This window comes from Schistocerca americana, chromosome 4 (assembly GCF_021461395.2).
Source record: "Schistocerca americana isolate TAMUIC-IGC-003095 chromosome 4, iqSchAmer2.1, whole genome shotgun sequence".
NCBI classification, from domain to species: Eukaryota; Metazoa; Arthropoda; class Insecta; order Orthoptera; family Acrididae; genus Schistocerca; species Schistocerca americana.
In genome coordinates, this window is record NC_060122.1 from 253881095 (window position 1) to 253903241 (window position 22147).

Below are 22147 nucleotides of genomic sequence, written 5' to 3' on the forward strand. Positions count from 1 at the left end.
AATATGATCAAACAACTAAGAGGCTGTCGAACTACACGTTGTGCTGGACAGCATCAACACGGCGAGGAAAAACACACTGCTGGAAAACTACGCTAACGACTAGGGCAGATAACTGGAGCGTTAATGGCCACAAGCCAGAAAACTTCACTGATAAGCGACAAACAATTTAATAGTTAAAGACCACACAGGTAGACAGTTGCAAAACTTCACCGACTCCAACACACCATATGTTGCTCCTAGCCGGAACGGCCCAGGAAGCAACAACCGGCAATGAACGAAGAGATGTCACAGCAGTTGAGGTTTCATAATAGGATAATCGAACACTCAACTTCAGTGTCCAGGTTCGCTGGGCAACGAACTTTGTAGCTCTCACAGCTAGCGCCTCACAATCCGACGGCGCGTGCATGCCACCAGCGGTCCCGGCCTGACCTCACGCCACGGAGACTTCCTTGCTGCTCTTTCCCAACCGACCAACTGCCCCACACACACACACACACACCACCACACGGAAATATATCGGTCACACCAAAGATGGTACATCAGTACTAGTATCGATAAGTGCTGCTGCTGCCACTGACGGAGGCAACTCAGCAACTCGTTATGCTAGTAACTCAGGGAGAAATAAGACGCCACTCGATTGTGAGAAAATGCCAAAAAATAAACGGCATGAGCGCGAGCTGGCCATGGCTCATGCAGTAAAAGAGATGTGTTTCACAGAAGCGAAGATGAACAAGTGCAATAGCTATTAATGTATATGTTTCAGAGCCCATGTTTAATGGAATTTTTTTTCTTGTTTTAATGTACACTACCACCTCTCAAAATTTGGAACGGCCTGCAATAGAAAAGATTTGTTTCACGGTACCGACGGGGGGATCTCATAGTTCTTAAGGTATTCGTTTCCATGTGTAATAGACATTATTCACTTTGAATGATGGTTCATATCATATTGCTAAAAACTGACGATTCCTCCTGTGATACCCTTTATATATCGATGGTGCAGGGGATCTTATAAGCAGAAATAACGTAATAATTCATGTGCTTATGCCAAGTTTTGCCGTTCCCTCCTAGTTCTGGAACTACTTGCATTTTCTATATCCGAATAACTTCTCCCATCCGAATCCGGTACCAACTTATAAGGTCTCCACATTTCGCAAAACTTCGGGAACACCTTCGCATATTCAACGGTACCATTTACATAGTTGTATCTCGGATCTTCATCCACCCAGAACTGCTGTCACACCTTTGCCAACACCCGACATCTTCTCTTCACCTTCAAACACCGTACATTGTTTTTCACAGTAACATTAGTCGCTTCCCACCCCCAGGACAGGCAATAGTATCAGTTGCTTCCTATCAGCCATAGCCTATCCTCCTCTTTCAGCCCGAATGAAGCCTCCAACAACCTTTTCCGTTCCTAACTGCAGTCCACCTGCTTCCATGAGGTACAGGCTATCAGATATTCTCAGTAACAGCACCACATTCATTTATTCAAAAAAATTTGATTGTAATCGTTATTAAAGAATATCGAAGAGGGACAAAAAGACGGCCGCCTGGTCGCCATCAGGGATGATGTTGATGTCCACCAGAGAAAACAGGTACGATATACGAGTGTTTCGCAAGACTACACCATCTGATCAAAAGTATCTGGACACATTAGAGTGGACACTAACATATGATGTGTCCATCTTGAGCATTTCTGTCGCCTTCAAACTTTTAATGACATGTCAATGTCTGTGAAGCAATGGCTCTTCCTAAAGACCAGTCGACATTCTGACCCATCCCAAAGCTGTTCTGTTGGTTTCATGTCGAGACTGCGGGCACGCCACTCCATTTCAGAATATTTTTGTCCACAAACCCACTGCAATACTCGAAGGTCATTCTACGTCATACATGTCTCCCTGGTCACGGTGTAACTGTGCGTTTCCACTTCCCAATCACATCAACAACAGTCAACTTGGGCACCTTTGGCTTGGTAAAAATATCACAGATGGATCTGTTACTCGAGTGATATCCAGATGAGTAGCCACATTCGAAGTCACTCAGCTCTCCTGTCTGACCCATTCCGAAGTCTCTTCTCCTCTACTGATAACAGAACAGACTCCACCTCCATTTACACAGGTAGGTCCCCCTCTCGTGACAGCTAGTAGTCAATTCCGCCATTTTACAGGGCTACTTTTGATCAGATAATGTACATCTTCAAAGTGTATGAAGATAGGAACTTGTGGTAGATATTAAATTACGAATCGTGACTAGATGTATCAATTGGTATCGGTAGTAAACTACCGGCTCTTGTAGAACGCTGGTACGCATCGCTCTGGTGATTTCATTCGTCTGATCGTCCTTTCGTTCATTAACCAATGTTTGTTAACTCGAGGTGGCAATAACACAGATACACAAGCATTTTGCGTTATCCGTTTCAACAGGACGAAGCTCGGCAGCACTGGCAAAAGCAGATGAGAGCGTTTCTTAACGATGAGCTGCCTCAACAGCGAATCGGTCGTAAAGCCGTTATTACACGACACGTGAAACGTATTCAAGTCAGGTGCAAATGGCGTTCCATTTAGCGGCAGAAAGGGCGAAGCTGCGATTTTAGCAGACGGTTTATCCGCCGGGCAGAAGTAGGAACCGTTCCATTCTGCCGTGTTTCCGCTCATGCGTAGTACAGGTGTATGCGCGTATGTGTTGAACGCTGCATTTCGAGCGGGCTTTATGCTTGGTATTGTTTCCACTTTTCGTCAGCAGACAAGAAATAAGTGAATTCTTTTCGCTACTGCGCGTGATATTGAACACTTTTTTCAGTGGGTAATATTTTTTAAAAGTACAGTAATAAAACAAATGAAAATTATCTTTTTCTATTGACATTGACGAAAGCTGTATGTCTACCGATAGCTTCTTATTGTAGAAATGGAATGAAACAAGGAAAGTGTAAGCGTTCTTATTGACGCATACATCAAGGAAAGATTTCTCTATACGCTGACCGTCATTCGCTACTCTGCAAATGGTTGATTTTAAGTTTATATGGTTTACGTAAATGTGCATATAATTTCACTTTCTGTATTTCTACGTATAGCCTTAGTTGGTGAACATACCGCAGGTGTTTGATTTGACTGAATCTTCTGCATTATTTCAGCTTGCCAGGAAGGATAGTGTCGAGAGCATAGCCACAAGAGTCAGAGCATCTGTGCCGGCAGCGACCAGTGAGGAATGTACGATCAACAGCAGCTCATCAAAACAAGGCAGATTCATTCTGACGAAGTTCCCAAATTCCTGTGGATCTTTGGGCCCCCAGTCCATCATTAACAAGTACTATATGTCCCTTCCTTCACCCCCTCTTCCCAGCCAGGGTCGAACCCAATACCTACTCGTGGCATTACATCGTCCTGCCCTTCTAACGATACGGCGGACGCTGCAACGGCCAACGCTGCATAGATAATTGCCTCGTCTATGTGTAAAATGCTGTGAAACGATGACATTGATAAACATTGGCTTGTTCCAGCGCGACAAATATGAACACTTCATTCCATAACTCTAAATAATCATAACTAATTTCAATCTAGCTGCACAACTATAACTGCCAAATAAATACTAATCTAGACGTTTTAGAAATTGTAGTGCGTGTCAGTAGCAACTTACAATAATATGACCTGTCATAGTCGACAACGAAAGCAAGCCTGCAGCTACGAGTATGTATCCTTGGGGCGCTGATGTAGACTTACACGTTACGTTTATCGTGTAATAGGGCTATCGAAAAAGTTGGCAATTCCATTCTTGTACGCATAGGACGCTGGTGCAAATTTGTATACGATAGGTATTTCGTGTAGTACCGGCCTAACGGACCTACGCATATCGCACTGCACTATTGACCTTCAGTGTCGCCTAATCTCACGATACGTGAATCTCTTTTCTGTGGTGTTCTGTGAAAGACTGCGCGTATTTACAACCTCTTCCTACAACTTTGGTTCAACTGTTAGGCCGCAAAGTAACAGCAGTGACTGTGCTAACTCTCAACGTGCTCGCGAAATTTCGGAACTGGTTTGACCTCAGTTTGGATGTAGTTAAGTCCGGTGTGCGCTAAATGAAAATTTTTCCTGAAATGCACCGAAGATTGTATGTTCATGCATACAGAAGCAGATGATTCTCACGTGTTTCTGTCTTCACTTACGTAGAAGAACGTGAAATATGATACATCTTTCTGAAACACTGCATAATTTCCTGCGGTATCGCGACATTTCCTATGCTTCAGAGGATATGGAACACATACGATGATAACTTCATGAGAACCTACCGCTGTTTGCGCGTCTCAGAACGACAGCCAGTAGTTCCGTTATTAGTAGAAGAATCAAGAAAGATGATTGGTGAAGCCAGAAATATTATAAGCTGAGGCAATTTTTGAGGGCTGATGACCAAGGCTGACACTGATTTTATTTTCGTACATATTTATTACTCTATTCCAGAGCTTACATGGTATTTTTCAAAGTACTCCCCTCTTACGTGAAAGCCTTTTATACAGCGCCTGTGCAGGCTATTATTTGTCAGGTCTTTTGAACCGCCTTAGTTTTCTGGAACACTGTTTAATGACTGGGAAAAATCAGATGGTGCAAGATCGGGGCTGTAAGGCAGATGCGGTACAGAGATAGCGCCGAATTGAGCCAGTCCGAGAAAGTTCCGGTCGTTTCCCTGCAAGGGGCTTCTGCGGTTTAGCCAATACTGACGTGTAGTATGCTGCTGAAACAGTAGTGTGAGGGGGAACGGCATGCTGGTAAATCATTCTCTGACAGTCAAAAAATGTGATCACTATCCCTTTCCCTGCAGATGGAACAACTTTCACCTGGCGAATTCCACACTTTGCTGGGTCGTTTCCTTTCGGGATCCTAACGATGCAGCCGTGACTCGCCACACGTGATAATCGATTCCCCTCCATCAGCAAAGATATGCATCATCTCACGGCTTGTCTCCATTCCCGCAGCCTTTTGTTCGGTGCTCAACAAACGTCGCACCCAACGGACACAAGCACAGATTGAAGCCTTCATGTCTCCTCTATATCTCTTTTGTTACGCAACCTTCCCTTCTACAATAACCTATGAAACCTTCCCTTAGGATTTCTAACTCTTGATTAATAATAACAAATGAAATCTTTCCTTTGAAATTAATTCTCTTTCTCAATAATAAGTGCAATCCTCACATACAAATTTAAATGCTGCTTATTAAAAGTGAGTTTCTGATTATTTCGACGAAACATAGAATGTGTCGTCGTCGTGGCCCTCAGTCGTTATCTGCAATAACCCAAAACTGTTCCACACATTTTTTACTGTTACTGGATCGCCATCTGACTGCTACATCGAACTGCGACATGATTATACTTACTCATTTGTACTATACTCTATTAGCTGCTGGTGGGCGGTCATAACAAGTGGCGGTATTTATTACCAAAGCTGACGTTATTCTTTAATAGTAAAGCTGACGTTATTCTTTAATTGATTTGACTGAAGTTACGTAATTCATATTTAAACTTTTTCTTGACAACAATAAAATTTTGTAAAGTTTTGCGTTGATGGTTTTTGGGATGGATTATAAACAGTAACGCAATATTGCTGGCAAAAATTCATTATATTCTGAAAACGATTCTTCAAATATTTACTGTTGGTAATGAAATGATTTTACAAACGCTCAAATGGGACTTTTTACAATAATCTTACAACTACCATTGCGCAAACATACCTTCAGTCATCTTAAGGTTCTCAAAAAATATAATTCAATAATATTAGTTCCTCTAATGATAATAGTTAGCCGATGTCCCTGTACATCCGTTTATAATCTCTTGTAAATCATAGCTGGTGGCTGGCAGGCACACTACTCCTCTCAACCTCTCGCTTCAGACCTGCTACCGACGCGCTTCACATCTCGCTTGCTACTGACTTCCTAAGAACGCGGTCTCTCCCGCCAACAATGCTTTCTGGTGCAGACAATCCCTGCTACCATTACAAAATGTATCAATGCGCGGTCTTTCCCGCTCTTTTGTTAAAATGTAATCATACGCGGTCTCTCCCATCCTTTTTAAAATTATATGAATGTGCGGTCCCTCCCGCCAACAATACTTCGGTGCAGACATTCCCTGCTACCACAATTATTTCCAAAATGACAAATATTAATTATTCCTACTTACTCCTATTAATAAAATATAAACATCTTTCATAAACTGTGGTTTCACAATAGACAATAGAAATATGCGCGTCTTACAGGGGTCTTATGGAGACGACCATGCTTAATAAAGACACTGCCACATGAAATTCTCAGCACTTCACTGAGGTAGCATAATGTTATCCACCGATCCTCACGGACAATCGTAGATGTTTTGACGTTGACTTCACAGTAGAAAGCGAAACACCAGACCTACCTTGCTTAACACAGACAAATCGGCCTTCTTTGAAGTCCCTGAACCACCTAAATACTGTCGCGCGAGGTAGTGCATGTTAACCGAACACTTCTTGCAGCTTTTTGTAAGTTACACTGCTGTATAGTTCAAGCGAACATAGAATTTTATTGCGCCGTACTGCTCCTCTCGCGTCACCTCCTTTGTACGAGGGCTATCCACAAAGTACATTACGTTTTGGAATTAAAAATAAAGTATTGGAAATTTTTTTTATTATATACAGATGAAAGCCACACTTAAATACTACTTTTCTACATAGTTGCCATTTAAATTAAGGCTCTTATCGTAGCAATGGACGAGCTTGGAAATTCCTTCGTCGTAAAATTCGGCCGCCTGCGCCTTCAACCACGTGGTTACCTCCTCTTGAAGCTGTGCGTCGTCATCAAAACGCTGCATAGCCAACCACTTCTTCATTGCTGGGAATAAGTGGAAGTCGATCGGTGCCAGGTCGGGACTGTACGGCGGAAGAGGGAACAACTCCCACTTAAAAGATTCGAGAACTTCACGAGTGGCATTTGCCGTGTGGGCCCAGGCGTTGTCGTGAATCAGCAAGATCTTTGAGCCCAACTTTCCCCTGCGCTGGTTTTGTATTGCTCTTCTGAGGTTGTGCAGAGTTTGGCAATACCTTTGAGAGTTTATTGTAGTGCCTCTTTCCAGGAAATCCACAAAAATCACACCTTTTCTGTCCCAAAAGAGGTAACCACGTGGTTGAAGGCGCAGGCGGCCGAATTTTACGACGAAGGAATTTCCAAGCTCGTCCATTGCTACCATAAGTGCCTTAATTTAAATGGCAACTATGTAGAAAAGTAGTATTTAAGTGTGGCTTTCATCTGTATATAATAATAAAATTTTCCAATACTTTATTTATTTTTAATTCCAAAACGTAATGTACTTCGTGGATAGCCCTCGTATGATGTATCAAATGCAAAGAGCATCTACAAAATAGAGCATTACCAGCCACCTACAGATGAGAGAGTGCTGTCTCCTGTTTACATTATACACAAAAACCCACTCCCTTCAGATATTCATGGTACAGAAAGGAAACTATCACCGAAGTTACAGGAATAAATCGGTCGTTATTGATCAGCCCTGGTAATTCAAGAGATAACACATACAACAAAATACTTTAGTTATATTAGAACAAATAAGCCCTCGGTCACAAATATTAAGTCAAAATTGGCCAGGTTTCGACGCTACTATGAGCGTCGTCTTCAGAATTAAACTAACTGTTCTAAAACATATTAGGTATGTAATACATTAATAAAATTAAAGTTTGTACTGACTGGAAAGAGATGCAGTACTTACAAGTCACATTTTAAAAATTCTAAGCCGGAAAGGCGACGTCATGAATAGTTGTAAATAAGATGGTGAGCCGCTAAGGGCTGCTCGTACTTGAGTGAACAAGGGTTGCAACAACCCTGAGGTGCCCACGTTAGAAAGTGTGGGCAAGTAAACAAGGTGTTGCTACGAGCGACATCTAGTAGCCGCAGAAACAACAAGGCTACTGTACAGAACGGCACCAGTCCCCTAAATTCATCCTTTGCCGATCATCTCTTAATTACTGGACACGTGCCTAAAGCCATAGGCGATAGCAATGTTGTACAGACCGAAAAGAAGAGGCGTAGGTTAGATGTTTTAGAGGAATTGGAGATTTTCAAACAGCTCTCTCGTCATGATGGCCTCATTCTCAACGAACAGCTGCAGCTGCGAAATAAAAACTTTTTCGACTGTATAAAGCCATTGCTTGATCTTTGATTCAGATTTCCTCACGCAGTTTGCCGAAATGTTGTTTTCCTGTTACATCTTTGCTGTTTTCTTGTATGTCATAACTGACGTTTTTTACGTTACAAAATGTATCTCTGTTTAAAGCAGATAAATATGTAACTTCATCCTATTATTATTAGTGCTTACGTTATGCCTGAATCAGCTTCATCACAATTTCATGTGTCTAATTTTGAATGTACAGTAGCCTAGTTGTTTCTGCGGCTACTAGATGGCGCTCGTAGCAACACCATGTTTACTTGCCCACACTTTCTAACGTGGGCACCTCAGTCTTGTTGCAACCCTTGTTCACTAAAGTACGAGCAACCCTTAGCGGCTCGCCATCTTATTTACAGCTATTCATGACGTCGCCTTTCCGGCTTAGATTTTTTAAAATGTGACTTGTAAGTACTGCATCTCTTTCCAGTCAGTACAAACTTTAATTTTATTAATGTATTATATACCTAATATGTTTTAGAACAGTTAGTTTAATTCTGAAGACGACGCTCATAGTAGCGTCGAAACCTGGTCAATTTTGACTTAATATTTGTGACCGAGGGCTTATTTGTTCTAATATAATTCTGAGACGATCACTGAACCTTAGCAGCTATGTTCAAAGTTTTAAATACTTTAATATTCCGTACTGTACTGAGAGCCAGTCGCCGGAAGAGGATGCAGAGCACACCAGCAAACCAAGTGCGGTTCCCATCCCAGGATGACGTAAGGGCTGTGGCTCGGTTGCGGGTGAACGTAATTTCTGGGGACAAACACATTCCAGCCAGCTAAATGACGGAGCCAGCCGGCACAGCGGCGGATGAGCTGTGAGTATTTGCGCTCCCCGCTGCTCTGCTCCGCCCCGGGCTGAGTGAACGGACCGAGTCACTGCAAACAGGACGCCGTACCCGCTCGTTTGATGTTTGACGGCATACACTGTTAGTATAGATGCTCAACTTCCGGTCAGTTCCTATAGTTGTTGATGCTACAGGACAATTCCTTTTCACCACTTCTGAAGAGTGGAAGTAGTGCAAACATTTCTGATTGTAGTCCACCAACTTTGATCCTTCTATTACTCTATATAAGTACTAAGGAAATACACTGAAGAGCCAAAGAAACTGGTACAATTACCTAATATCGTGCAAAGACCTCGAGAGCAATCAGAAGTGCCGCAACACGACGTGCCATCGACTCGACTAATGTCTGAAGTAGTGCTAGAGGAAAATGACACCATGAATCCTGCTGGGCTGTTCACAAATCCGTAAGAGTAACAGCACGTTGCAAGGCACCCAAGATATGCTCAAGACTGGGGAGTTTGCTGGCCAGCGTAAGTATTTAAACTCAAAAGAATGTTCCTGGAGCCACTCTGTAGCAAATGTGGACGTGTGGGATGTCACATTGTCCTGCTGGAATTGCCCAAGTCCGTCGAAATGCACGATGGACATGAATGGCTGCAGGTGATCAGACAGGATGCTTACGAACATGTCACCTGTCAGAGTCGTATCTACACCTATCACTGGTCCCATATCACTCCAACTGCACACGCTCCAAACTATAGCAGAGCCCCCACCAGTTTGAACAGTCGCCTGCTGACATGCAGGATCCATGGATTCATGATGTTGTCTCCATACACGTCCATCCGCTCGATACAATTTGAAACGAGACTCGTCCAACCAGGCAACATGTTTCCAGTCATCAACAGTCCAATGTCGGTGTTGACAGGCCCAGGCGAGGCGTAAAGCTTTATGTCGTGCAGTCACCAAGCGTACACGAGTGGGCGTTCGCCTCCGAAAGCCCATATCGATGATGTTTCGTTGAATGGTTCGTACGCACTTGTTCATGTCCAGCATTGAAAAAAGTGTTCAGATGTGTGTGAAATCTTATGGGACTTAACTGCTAAGGTCATCAATCCCTAACCTTACACACTACTAAACGTAAATCATCCTAAGGGCAAACACACACACCCATGCCCGAGGGAGGACTCGAACCTCCGCCGGGATCAGCGGCACAGTCCATGACTGCAGTGCCTTAGACGGCTCGGCTAATCCCGTGCCAGCATTGAAGTCTGCAGTAATTTGCGGAATGGTTGCACTTTTGTCACGTTGAACAATTCTCTTCATTTTTCGATAGTCCCGTTCTTGCAGGCGCAAGCGATGTCGGAGACTGATGTTTTACCGGATTTCTAATATTCAAGGTACGCTAGTGAAATGATCGTGCGTGAAATCCTCACTTCATCGCTATCTGGTAGATGCTGTGTCCCATCGCTCTTGCGCCGACTATAACACCACGTTCAGACTCACTTGAGTCTTGATAATCTGCCATTGTAGCAGCCCTAACCGATCTAACAACTGCGCCAGACACTTGTTGTTTTACATAGGCATTGCCGACCGTAGCGTCCCATTCTGCCTGTTTACATACCTCTGTATCTGAATACGCATGCCTATACTAGTTTCTTTGGCGCTTCAGTGTGAAACTAACTGATGCAACACAAGAGTTTGTTGGACCGGTATCCACAGACAAACTGTTGCATGTCGATTAAAAACGCTGTAGCTGTTGTGTAAATCTTTTATTAAAGGCAGAATCGAGTTCGTAACTCAAATTACCTTATCAGTTGCAGATATGAATAAAAAAGAAAGGCGCCGTAAACAATGTAACGTAAAGACAATATCACAGGGATAGGGTCCGCAAGACTTATACTTACGTCACCCTGAGGTGATGAAACTCATAGGATACCTCCTAATATCGTGTCAGTCCTCCTTCTTCCCAGCGCGGTTCAGCAACTCGACGTGGCATGGACTCAACTCGTTGGAGGTTCCCTGCAGAAATATTGAGCCATTCTGCCTCTATAGCCGTCAAGAGTGTTGCCAGTGCAAGATTTTGTGCACGAACTAACCTCTGAATTATGTCCCATAAGTGTTCGATGGTATTCATGTCGGTCGATCTGGGTGGCGAAATTACTCGCTCGAACTGTCCAGAACTTTCTTCAAATTAATCGCAATCAACTGTGGCCCGGTGACACGTTGACAGTAATTCACAAAATTTTCATTGTTGTTTGGCAAAATGAAGTCGATGGAGGGCTGCAGATGACCTCAAAGTAAGCGAACTTAGCTGTTTCCAGTCAATGATCTGTTCAGTTGGACCAGAGAATCCAGTCCATTCCGTGTGAACAGAGCCCACATAATTATGGAGCCACTCCGGCTTGCACAGTGCCTTGTTGACAAATTGGGTCCACGCCTTTGTGGGGACTGCGCCACACTCAAACCCTAACGTCAGCTCTTCCAAACTGAATTCAGGACTCATCTGACCAGGCCACGGTTTTCCGGTCATCTAGCATCCAGTCGATATCGTCACGAGACCAGGACAGACGCTGCAGGCTATGTCGTGTTGTTAGCAAAGGCACTCGCGTCGGTCGTCTGCTGCCATAGCCCATTAAGGCCAGTTTATACCACAGAGTAATAACAAATACGTTCATCGTACGTCCGACAGTAATTTCCGCCTCAGTTTTGCTTGTCTGTTAGCACTGACAACGTTACACTAACGCCGCTGCTCTCAGTCGTTAAGAGAAATTCGTCTGCCACAGCGTTGTCCGAGGTGAGCAATAATGAGCGAAATTTGGTATTCTCGGCACACTCTTGATACGATGGATTTCGGAAAATTGAACTCGCGAACGAATTTCGAAACACAATGTCTCATGTGTCTAGCTCCAATTGCTATTCTGCTTTCAAAGTCTGGTAGTTCCTTTCGTAAGGGCAAGTCGGAAACCGTTTAATGTGAATCAGCTGACTAGAAATGACAGCTTCGCTAAAATACTGCCCTTTATACATTATGTAAACGATACTTCCGCCATATATATATTGACATGTCGCTATTCCATGCCTTTTGTCACCTCAGAGTACAGTGCTCAAGCCACATTCCCACTTAGATCCCAACACTTTTTTGAAATTTCGCAAAAAGTGTCAGACATGGATTAAAACGCGGCAGTGAAACTGGAATCTATGTGCAAATGGGACGAAAGATAAGATTATAAAAACCACGGCAAAATGGGTTGGGAGGGGGGGGGGCTACGTTTTACTCTTACACTTCGTCTTTTTCCTCCCTCCCGTCCTGTTTCCAGTATTTTTATAATCTTTTCTCTTGTCCCATTTCTTCATAGGTTTCAATTTCCTTGCCGTATTTTAATATACGACTGTCGCTTTTTGCGCAGTTTCTCGAATTTTAAAGAAAGATTTGGGATCGGACTGTAAAAGTGGCTTAACCGCTGTAACATAACCATTCAGTCTTGTAGACACTTTTTACCACTGTTATGTGATTTCTGCGTTACATTGTTTGCGGTCTCTTCCCTGTTTTTATTCGGATTTGCCCTTCTTGATGTAATTTAAATTCAATTACGAAACTGGTTTACAACAGCCGCAGCGGTTTTTATGCAACATGATGCGATACACACAAAACGAAATCTTAGAACTATTTTATTACCATAGATCGGCAATCTACTTTTCTCTTCGATACAAAATGTATCTCGTCATTACTCAACGTGTACAGAAAGCATTCATCAACCTTAGGCAAATTGTAGTGCTGGGGTGGCATAGGCAGTTATTTAAGCGAGTTCACTGACAATCTCCGGCTAACACTTAGGCGGCACAAGGCTGTTTAAGTGCTTATTACTGATGTTGGAGCGAGTATGTATTTTTACGGAGATAACTACTCAAGGTTGACGTAAGTAAGAATAGTTAGAAAGTATCTCAGGAGTGACCTTCAACTGTACAGTGGACACGGTACACTCAAATTGTCGCATCTCTGTTTTATCATTCAGATAACAACATTATTTTTACATTTACCGTTATCTATTTCAGCTTTTGGAAAGGTGAAATATGTTCCTCTATACACCAGACCTTCTCAGCTAAGTTCAGTCAGAATCTTTACCTGGAGGGAATATGTTTCACACAATTCCATTCTCTCGACTGTGGCTTTTACAGAAATTATAGAAGTGGACACTTTTTACCACTGTGATATGATTTCGGCGTTATATTATTTGCGGTTCTTTCCTGTTTTTATTCAGATTTGCATCTGTTGATGTAACTTAAATTACGGAACCGGTTGTGCTTTTAATAAAGAATTTTCAACAGCAGCAGCTGTTAAATGTGGATCATTCTTCATACTTTTTTTCTTTTTAAGTCCAGGGTCATAAGTACAAGATCATAAGTCGGCTGGTACCTGCCAGAAACCAAATCGAACGTTGCGGTTTTGATTCACTACTGGCCTTAGAATTTTTCTGATACTCATGATTATCACATCTCGAGATAATTATTTCTGATTCATTGTCAAACTTGCAGTCTTCATGTAAGTAGCCCGGTTTTTGATGGGCCATACTTTGTAAAAACGTATCACACACATTCTAAACATTCCTTTCATCGCTGTGGTATTACTGCTACTCTTCACTGACTAGGTCGTCTGAAACAGAGCGTGAATGGCGGAAAGCTGCCTCTGATATCACTCGTCGGAGTAGGCATGCATTGGTAGTCCGTACATGAAGTTTGTGGAAGAGAAGGCAGTTGATGTTAACGAAATAGGTGCTCTTAGTAACGCAGAGCTAGGGGTTTAATTGAATCCGATAAAGTTCATGAACTACATTTGAAGCTTCTAAAATCAGAGGAAGTAGAAGTCTTTGCAACAGACATATAGGGGTGATAGATCTCAACTTATGTAAGAGATAAAATGATCCCTGACAATTCCTGGCCACGTTAGACATCGTTCGAGACTGCCCACAAGAGGTGCCAGGTTATAGGCAATCTGCGGTATTCGTATGCTATGTGTGTTGCCCACAATCCCGTCATCTCTTCCACTTCAAAAGCGGTAGGCGCCGCAAAACTGAACTTTCTGATTCTCTTCTAACATATGTGTCTCCGCTTAGAAATACCAATTCTTATCGATTTCTAGTTGAACATAACTATCAATTTACTGGTTTAGGTAGAAGTAGCACATATCGTTAGTAGAACCTCCTGGTCCGGTCAAATCTCGTTATCCCATTGCCAGTGAATTCTAAAGGTCGCCTAAAGTGGTTGCGAAACGTTAGCAAACATTTTATATTCCTTTAGATCTGAGTCACAAGAACTTCGTAACACTCTGTATATAAACAACCAGGTTAAATAATGTGATGTGGTACATCACACCTAGGAAAAGATTGCTTACCCTGTGATTTTCCAACATAAATGTTGTCGCACTATTAGAACGGACAGATATATTTGAAACTATTGGCATTTTAGCTAATTAAATCACCCTTCGAAACTACTAAGTAGAAAATTATCCAAAATACAAGAATGAAAAGTGAAAGAGGCAGTAAGGAGTATCCTGCCTTTGCTTTAAGTGAAGGAAGGAAGAGTAAGCAACAACTTCTTTATTACAAGAGTTGACCTACAAAAAAAGATCCTGTAATGCAATGCGAAATAGAATGACGAAATTTAACGTAGACTACGAAGACAATGAAGTAATCTAAAAAATCGTAAATAAATGACGAAAAGAAGTGGAAGAAGAAGGCTAAGAAAAGCAAAAGTGTGTTCAGAAGATTGTAAGGTACATTTACTATTTGATGGACTTGTGTGCCTTAGCACTCATTAAATATACATACATCAAAAACAGTTTTAGCTCAACCTGGTTTCGAGAGTTCCGGAACCTGTACATGAAAACCACACTTTGCTTGCTGTACCACCACACAGCGAGACCTTAAGAGATGATGGTCCAGATTCCTGTGCACACCGATACCTCTAATACCCAGTAACACGTCCTCTTGCATTGATGCACGCCTGAATTCGTCATGGCATGCTATCCACATGTTCATCAGGGCACTGCTGGTCCGGATTGTCCCACTACTGAACGGCGATTCGGCATAGATACCTCAGAGTGGTTGGTGGGTCACATCGTCCATGAACAGCCCTTTTCAATCTATCCCAGGCATGTCCGATAGGGTTCATGACTGGTGAACATGCTGGCCGCTCTAGTCCAGCGATGTCTTTATCCTGAACGAAGTCATTCACAAGGTTTGCACGATGGATCGCGAATTGTCGTCCACGAAGACGAACGCCTCGCCAATATGCTACCGATATGATTGCACTATGGATCGGAGGATGGCATTCACTTATCGTTCAGCCGTTACGGTGCCTTCCATGACCACCAGCGGCGTACGTCGGCCTCACATAACGCCACCCCAAAACAGCAGGTAACCTCCACCTTTCTGCATTCGCTGGGGCTTCAGCCTGACCGGGTTGCCTCCAGACACGTCTCGGACGATTGTCTGGTTGAAGGCATATGCGACACTCATCGGTGAAGAGAACGTGATTCCAGTCCTGAGCGTCCATTCGGCACGTTGTTGAGCGCATCTGTACCACGCTTCATGGTGTCGTGGTTGTAAAGATGGACGTCGCCATGGACGTCGGGAGTGAAGTTGCGCATCATGCAGCCTATTGCGCACAGCGTCCTGTGGTTGCACGAGAAGCATTATGCAATATGGTGGCGTTGCTTTCAGGGTTCCGCTGAGCCATAATCCGCAGGTAGCGGTCATCCACTGCAGTAATAGCCCTTGGGCGGCCTGAGCGACGCATATCTCCGAAAGTTCCTGTCTCTCCTCCATGTCCGAACTACATCACTTTGGTTCACTCCGAAACGCCTGACACTTTCCTTATTGAGAGCCTTTCCTGGCACAAAGTAATAATGCTGACGCGATCAAACCGCGGTACTGACCGTCAAGGCAGGATTGAACTACAGACAACAAGAGCAATGTACCTCCTTTTTGGTGGCATGACTGGGCCTGATTGGCTGTCGGACCCCCTCCGTCTAATAGGCGCTGCTCGTGCATGGTTGTTTAGTGACATCTCTGAACAGTCAAAGGGACTGTGTCTGTGATACAATATCGACAGTCTACGTCTATCTTCAGGAGTTCTGGGAACCAGGGTGATGCAAAACTTGTTTTGATGTGTATATAAAAAATATTTCCGACTGGAATATTGGGAATGAAAATTGAATCCATTGATTGTCTGTTCCGTCGGTTCTTAGTAGAATATTTCATACACTATGAATGAAAACACACTTGACATGTGTAACATGTATGCTAATTCTCATTACTCACAAGGAAAACTCCCAATCGTAACCCCTCAGGTTAAGTGGTAAGAGGCCGCAGTGGACAGCCCGTCAAAAAATGAACACAGATCAAGCATTTAAATAGGAATCAAGTGTACTAGATGGTGAAAAAAATGAAAGTAGAACAGTGAACGGCCCAAGAGCAGGATATGCAATACAGAGAAGGTTTAGAGAGCAATGGACTGGTGGTTATGTGGTCACGGTGTTGGTCTGCGAAGCGGGCGACCCGTTTTCAAACCTCCCTCGCGTCAACACTTTTTTTCGCTGTTCGCTATATTCAAATTTGCGTCTGTGTCGTAGTGTAAGATCCGTTTTCAACAGTGAGGTGAAAGAAAGGGACCTATAGTGACAGTTAATTCTGCACATGTTATATATTAGCAGCCGAGAGGAAGTGGCTTTCGAATGGGAACCGCAAACCTTTGATGACCGAATCCTCCATCGGAAAACACGTCTGGTGTGTCATACACGGCAATGTGAAAGTACGTGTGTCATATGATAGAAATCTCTTACTGACTCACGTAATTTGTGTGCCTAGTAAGTGAGGGAGATATGCCTTTGTCCGATTTGGGTGTTCCAAGTGAGGGAGATATGCCTTTTTGTCCGATTTAGGTGTTCCAATGGATACGAATGTGATCACTCCCAAGGAAATGATTAAAACTTAATAGTTTGTCACATAAGCTGCAGCAAATGAACGCAACAGTTTCACAATCATACAGTTTCTTTGTGTTCCGTCAGGCATTGGTTTTTAACGTTTGTGAAGTTGAGTTCCGTTTTGGAAGTTTTCACTCCTGAATTCCTTCTTTGTAACATAGTTCACACCCGTATATTTGTTGTTTTCATATCTTTGGTATCTCGCCTGCCCTCACCATCATCACTTTTATTTGCGACGGTAGCGTACTCTTACCACATGACTTATATTCTATAGCCAATGTACAGTATAATAACTGCCAAGAGCACAGAAGGAGAGAAAATTTCAGTGAACAAACTGACAGTTCATAATGTGGTGAAACAAATAAAAATAAAAGGCACGAAGGAGTTCCGAGCCCGGTTTGTTCGCTTTATAGTCCCACACCGTTACCACATAACCACCACACCACGGCTACTTATCCACGCTCCATATTACATTTGTTAAACTTGGAACATTCTCTGTTTTTATTTTGTTTTTTCTACACAGTTCACACCTTCTTCCTGTTTTTGACGGGCTATCCAGTGTGCAATCTGACCTCTAAAGCTGGGGGAGGGGGAGGGGGAAGGGTGAGATGGGGAGCTTTCCTTGTCAGAGAACCATAAACAAGCTGCCGTTCATTCAGTGATACACTGTCTGATACCCAACACCATGAGTGAAGACAACATCGAAACGGAATTAAATGACAAATATCATCAAAGAGTGGCTACCCTCTTACCTTCGTGGACTCCGTAATGCATAAAAAACTTAAACAAGAGATGTACTCTCTTCTTCACTCTGTTTGCCATCCACAACCTCAAGTACGCAATAAATGGAGCACCATTCCATATTTTGGAAAAGTCTCGTTAAATGTAACCAGAGAGCTTAAATCAAGGAACTTCAAAACATCATTTTTTGTGTACAACACTCTTGCACACTTTTTCAACGGTAACGACAATGTGTCACCACTGGAAAAGAGTGGAAGATACAAAATCACTTGTAACTGTGTTAAATTCTATATAGGCCAGTTTGACAGGGCAATATGTACCCGCTTGAGGGAACACCATGCTGGAAACTTATAAAAGAAGTCTCTACTTTTATAGGCCACCTGCTTAAAGAAGGCCACAGTAAATGGTGTAGCACGATGTATTACATCATTTCCATAAAGGAAGGAAGATGAACTACCTTGAAATAATGGAAATTAATAAACATATATCCATTTGCCCATTTTAAGACTGAATGACCAGACACAGTTCCCTTACTCGCCGCTTCTAACTCTGTGTTCTAATCACACTCCCATCCAGGCCATGTCGTAAATTATCCCTCTCACTCACATGCCCATTTTTCCGTTATTTCAGTTATTATATTTCTCTTGCCTGTTACACAAAATTTGTTTTTTATCTTCATAGTTGTTTCACTTACCTGCTTAATCTCGTTAATATACCTTGTCTATTTGCAATTTAGTACCTGTTAAAAACAAGATTATTTTATTCAGCCCTACTCTTGGAACATGTCATGAAAGTTTATTGTTAAGTTCACTTTCATCTATCGCATTTTCACTGAAGGAATTCGACTTGTTTTATTCATAAATGTAGCATTACCATTTTTGGTCTCTGGAAACGGAGACACTCTGTAAATGCACTAGCTTAAAATCTTTAATCCTAAAAAATTTCACTGCAACACATATTTATCTTTGAAGGCCTACCTGATGACGACGTAACAGCCGCAAACCGGTTTGTAAAATAAATAATAAATATTGTAGAATATTTCACCAGTGCCGTGTGCGCTTTCATTCATATCGAAAATTGAATGACTGCAATCGTCACTATGCGATTTTAATTATTGTATAATTATTTCGTTGACAGCCAGACGACGGATATGCTGTGCTTTTAATGATACATGGACATGTGTGGCCACGACACTCCCAAGTCACCGAAGAGTGGAGCCTTTCTGAAGTATGCAATACTTGGGTGGACGAGTCAGTGAAATGCACGTTCTATATAGTACAGAATTTTGATTAACGATAATTTGTATTAAGGATAGTTCTAAACGGAACTCATCAGTAACACTAGAAACTGGTAAGATTACCCATGATGTGTAAGTCAGTGGAAATATAAGATGATGATCGCTACAGGAAAAGAATGCTTTCTGCAGTGTGCAGTGGGGAGCAGCACAGTCGATTTTCACACCACCGGAGAATCTTTTCGAGTCGATTGTCACGTTCTGCTGTGAGATTGTGGTTACAGAGAGCAAGTGATGGAGGCGAACGCCGTCGTCTCCGAGCTGGGAACCAGCTCTGACCGAGGGACTAGCATCATCTTCTGACGCAACCGCCGCCGCTGCATAGGGGGCGGCAGGCGACCTATGGCGCGTCTCTTGGAGCCGGCTTCGCGCAGTGGTCGAGCTGCCAGTAATGGCAAGGTGGTTGTGAAGTTGATGGAATTAGTTCGTTGCACAGAACTTAGAGGTTCTATGCTCTGAAGTAAGTAGTTGGAGTGGCACCAATAAGACAGTTCTCAGTAGAGCCAAGTTCAAGGCCTACAACAAGCTGGTGTCTGAGACGGTTACGAGATGAGAGACAAAGGTAGCGTGGGTGGGGCTTCCGTGTTTACATCAACCTGGTGGAGAGATAGCGGAATGCCCTGGACGGATACACGACAGTTCCAGTGGAGGTGAAGGGACGTCTTTTCGATACTGTAAGCAGCACTAACTGAGTGCTTTCGGGTATAATGGTCCACGAAGACATTTCCTATGACATTTTGTATCGCAGATAAGTGCCATACTCTTTGTCAGTGGTATGTATTTGGATGCCGCTTCTGTCCTCGTTAATGACATGGTGCATCAATGGTCGTTCGTTCGTGACTCGATCTAGTGTCCTGGCGCGGACCGCTGCTCCCTTCAAATGCAAACACATAATACCAATGATTTTTACCTTGTTTCTTTGTACCACCACCTATCATTCAGTACGGGGGAGGGGGGGGGCTGGTTCATACATTCTCGTAATATCGTGAAACAGAAGTTCAAAAATGGTTCAAATGGCTCTGAGCACTATGGGACTCAACTGCTGAGGTCATTAGTCCCCTAGAACTTAGAACTAGTTAAACCTAACTAACCTAAGGACATCACAAACATCCATGCCCGAGGCAGGATTCGAACCTGCGACCGTAGCGGTCTTGCGGTTCCAGACTGCAGCGCCTTTAACCGCACGGCCACTTCGGCCGGCGAAACAGAAGTTCATAGTCTGCCGTCTCCACTCTGTCCTCTCTTCGCAATGCGGTCAGTGTGCACCGTATCACTGGTTTGGTACATCACTAACACCAACATAATATCGTAGGGTTTATCCCTCGACGACGTCCACAATAATGCTAAACTTCTTCAATAACTTGATGACACGCTGGAGCTCTGAGTTGGACCACATTCATTTTCCATAGATCGCAGTTTCACGATACCCGCTGTATTCGGACAGTGCGTTAATGCAGATATATACCTTGTGGTCCGTGAAGGACGCTGTCCATAGTTCTGCTCACGGATGTAAGATTGGAAGCGGCACGTGACGTAGATGCATTAGCTGCAGTTGTTGGAGTGGCTAGATACATATGTATGTCCGGTTCGGTCTCCACGGGCATGTTCCCACAAACTTACCAACTACCGATCTCGTACCAGTGTTCTCTGTTCTGCGTACAGGTTACAACGTGGGAACTGATCCTTCGGCGCCAGCACACAATTGAAGTCACTGCCGAGGATGCAATTAGCTGCCGTCCTAGAAAGAGCGTGATCGTCTCTTCATTTGTCCGTCCCTGATGGCGCGTATGCGTTGATAAGGGGCACTCCAAGTCATGCCACAGCCACACCGCATGTCAATGGGAGGCAGCTGACATCCTTTGTAATGATGCCATCCTCAAGGAGTATCGTTGTGCCACTACCGGTTTCTGAAGTTGGTAGCATCACGTTGTCGTAACCATAGAGGGACGGCTATATGTTGACGTATACTTACTGTAAAAGAGCGATATCCACGTCTGCTGCATGCAGCATGTCAGGTCGTCTTTATTCGTGATCGTATGGTATTAGTATTAATGGATGTGATGCCGAACGCCTGTTGACGTGCTACTAGTTGGGGGACGTGCATGTTTGGCGCACGCTGTCCTTGAAGATGTGCTCTGCGTCGGTGGCGTCAGTAATTCGTCACCATCTTTGTGGGGTGTCGCATCAACCGTGATACCTGTCACTGTAGGCGGTTTGATCTCCTCACTGTCATCGGCCCAGTTTTGTCAAGACGAATCCTTCTCAGCCTCAGCTGTTACGGACATGTCTTCCTATAGTGTGCCGAGTTGGAACCTCATGAGGATTTGCCTTATAAGCGTCGCTGGTGCAGAAAGGCCATCGCAGTCGATGGAATAACGTTAGTCGTCATCGGAGACACCAGCACTATCGCCTGTGACGTCGTCATCGTCTGCGTTTTCGCTTTTATCTTTTCCTGTCCGAAGAGAGTAATCGTTCGATGCTATAGAGCGTCGTTTCTTTCGCCATTTTGGTGACCTCTGTTTTCGCTGTCGTGTGTCCAAATCCGAATGCTGTTTGGGCGTGCCCTCAACTTGAAAGCCGGGGAAGAGGTGGCGTCGGTACCTCCAGTTGGCCGATTTCTGTATTCGTCTCCCTTCCTGCATCATCGAAATTCTTTTGCAGCTGCGATCCTCGCCTAACATATTGGACGCGTTGTCATCCACCATTGTCGATGGTATCGTCCATTATTTGTTACTGGGCACGGGCAAGGTAGCATCCTTCCGGAAGGCGGCAGAATGCGTAAGAGGCTTCTGTACTTTCAACGCACTCTGAGCGTACGTGGCCCTCCTTGTCACAATCCGAGCAGGTCTTGGGCAGTCCGTCGTAAATGATTATCGCTCTGCATCCACCAACAAGAAGATAAGATGGGTCATGACTTTTAAGTTCTGTTCAAACACGTTCATGTGGTTGTAAAGCATTGACCACGACGTCCTCCGAAATATCCAAGGGAATTTCAAAGACCCTAATAGTGCAGAGACAGAGTCCCGCGTGATCGATTATCACCGCCCCCAACATTGCCATCGAAATATTTGAGTTTTAGCCCATTCTTAGGTCACGTACAATTTTACCACATAGTGTGTCGTTGATCAATTTCAGGGCAAACCACATCA